The 2,388-nt window shown below is 50.8% G+C and overlaps 1 protein-coding gene across 1 annotated transcript in view; it reads right to left on the bottom strand.

The window, feature by feature from the left end:
* The window catches only part of fars2 (phenylalanyl-tRNA synthetase 2, mitochondrial), an 8,286-nt gene that overhangs the window by 2,778 nt on the left and 3,120 nt on the right, over positions 1-2,388 (bottom strand). The gene's annotated exons all lie outside the window — the stretch shown is intronic.

Below are 2,388 nucleotides of genomic sequence, written 5' to 3'. Positions count from 1 at the left end.
CCCCCCCCCCCCCCCCCGGTCTCCCAACACCATGATTTATGGATGGAGACCCCCACCAGCAGCTATCGGGGAGGGAAATATGACAGCAATGCAACATGGGAGTTAAACGGGCAGATAAAGAAGGACATGGAGCTCTGCTTGGTCATCAGAACTCAGAATGATACAGGAACATAAATGAGCTGTTATGTTATCATCTTATGTTATATAACATTATAATAAAATGTAAAGAGACAAGAACAATTACAATCGAGCCTTCAACTTTCCATGAGTGCGGCTCAAGTCCATTTATGCTACTAGTGTATATACACACACACACACACACACACACATACACATACACACACACACACACAGGATTATTAGGAATACTTGTTCAGTTTCTCATTAATGCAATTTTCTAATCAACCAATCACATGGCAGTTGCTTCAATGCATTTAGGGGTGTGGTCCTGGTCCAGACCAGCTCCTGACCTAGTCCAGACCATGTCCTGACCTGGTCCAGACCATCTCCTGACCTGGTCCAGACCATCTCCTGACCTAGTCCAGACCATGTCCTGACCTGGTCCAGACCATCTCCTGACCTGGTCCAGACCATCTCCTGACCTGGTCCAGACCATCTCCTGACCTGGTCCAGACCATCTCCTGAACTCCAAACTGAATATCAGGATGGGAAAGAACGGAGATTTAAGACATTTGGAGCGTGGCGTGGTTGTTGGTGCCAAACGGGCCGGTCTGCTCAGTTACCGGGATTTACACCCACAACCATCTCTAGAGTTTACAAAGAATGGAGTGATAGGGAAAAACACCCAGCATGCATCAGTCCTGGGGGGGGGGGGGAATACCTTGTTGATGCTAGAGGTCAGAGGAGAATGGGCTGACTGATTCGAGCTGATAGAAGAGCAACTTTGACTGAAATAACCACCCGTTACAATAATAATAATAATAATAATACATTTTATTTAACAGCGCCTTTCTAACACTCAAGGACGCTTTACAGACCAAGCTGCACAACCAAGGTGCAGCAAAGCCACGTCAGGCAGAACCTTGAGGGGGGGCTACAACAGCAGAAGACCCCCCCGGGTACCCCTCATCTTCACTACTAACAGGAACAAGAGGCTACAATCTGCAAGAGCTCGACAAATTGGACAGTTGAAGACTGGAACAATGTTTCCTGGTCTGATGAGTCTGGTTTCTGTTGAGACCTTCAGATGGTGGAGTCAGAACGAGAACCTGGATCCATCATGCCTGGTTACCACTGTGCAGGCTGCTGGTGGTGGTGTAATGGTGTGGGGGAGGTTTTCTTGGCAAACTTTAGGCCCCTTAGTGCCAATTGGGCCTGGTTGAAATGCCCCGGCCTACCTGAGCCTGGTTCCGGACCATGTCCATCCCTTTATGGCCCCCATGTCCCATCCTCTGATGGCTCCTTCCAGCCGGATAATGCACCATGGCACAAAGCTCACATCATTTACAAATGGTTTCTTACACATGACGATGAGTTCACTGGACTAAAGTGACCCCCCACAGTCACCAGATCACAACCCAATAGAGCATCGTTGGGATGTGGTGGACCAGGAGCTTCGTGCCCTGGATGTGCATCCAACAAACCTCCATCAGATGCAAGATGCTATCTTCTCAATATGGACCAACATGTCTAAAGAAGGCCTTCAGCACCTTGTCCAATCAATGCCCCGTAGAATTAAGGCAGTTCTGAAGGAGAAAGGGGGTCAAACACAGTCTTAGTCTGGTGGTCCTAATAATCCTATAAGTGAGTAGGCCTATAGGACACTCCGATGGCTCAGCATCGGGGGTAACTCGGGGTTCAGTGTCTTGCCCAAAGACACATCCACATGGGTGTGCAGGGCCCGGGATCGAACCAACAACCTTCCGATTGGTCGAGTCTTAACCATCAAGTCCCAAGCAGGTCATTTATCAGAGTCTCAAGTCTTTCCGATCCACCTGGAAGCTCCAGTCCCCCACGTCTGCCATTCGGGGTTCAACGTCCTCCTCCAAGACGCCTCGGAGCGAGGACATGCGAGGACATGCGAGGACATGCGAGGACATGCGAGGACATGCGAGGACATGCGGATCCGGGGATCAGACCGCGTGTGTGACTTTCACATTTGATTGCAACCGTGACAAAGAAGGGATTTGATGTTGTCCGCCTGTCTCCCGCCCCCGCTGCTCTGACTCGTCCTCCAGAGACGGAGATATAGACTATGAAAACAACGGGCTGTGCCCCCCCCACCCCCCCCTCGCCCCCCCGCCTGCCATCGAGCCGCGCTCCTGAATTAGTTATGAGGTCGACATCAATTATGCAGAGTGATTAGTAGCGAGGCAACAAGCAGGTATACCTCGCCGTTTATAGATCGTGGGGGGGGGGGGGGGGGGG

Source organism: Etheostoma cragini, chromosome 22 (genome assembly GCF_013103735.1).
Source record: "Etheostoma cragini isolate CJK2018 chromosome 22, CSU_Ecrag_1.0, whole genome shotgun sequence".
Taxonomy (NCBI): Eukaryota; Metazoa; Chordata; class Actinopteri; order Perciformes; family Percidae; genus Etheostoma; species Etheostoma cragini.
Note: the sequence above shows the minus strand (reverse complement) of the source record. Positions and strands in the feature narration are given on the sequence as shown.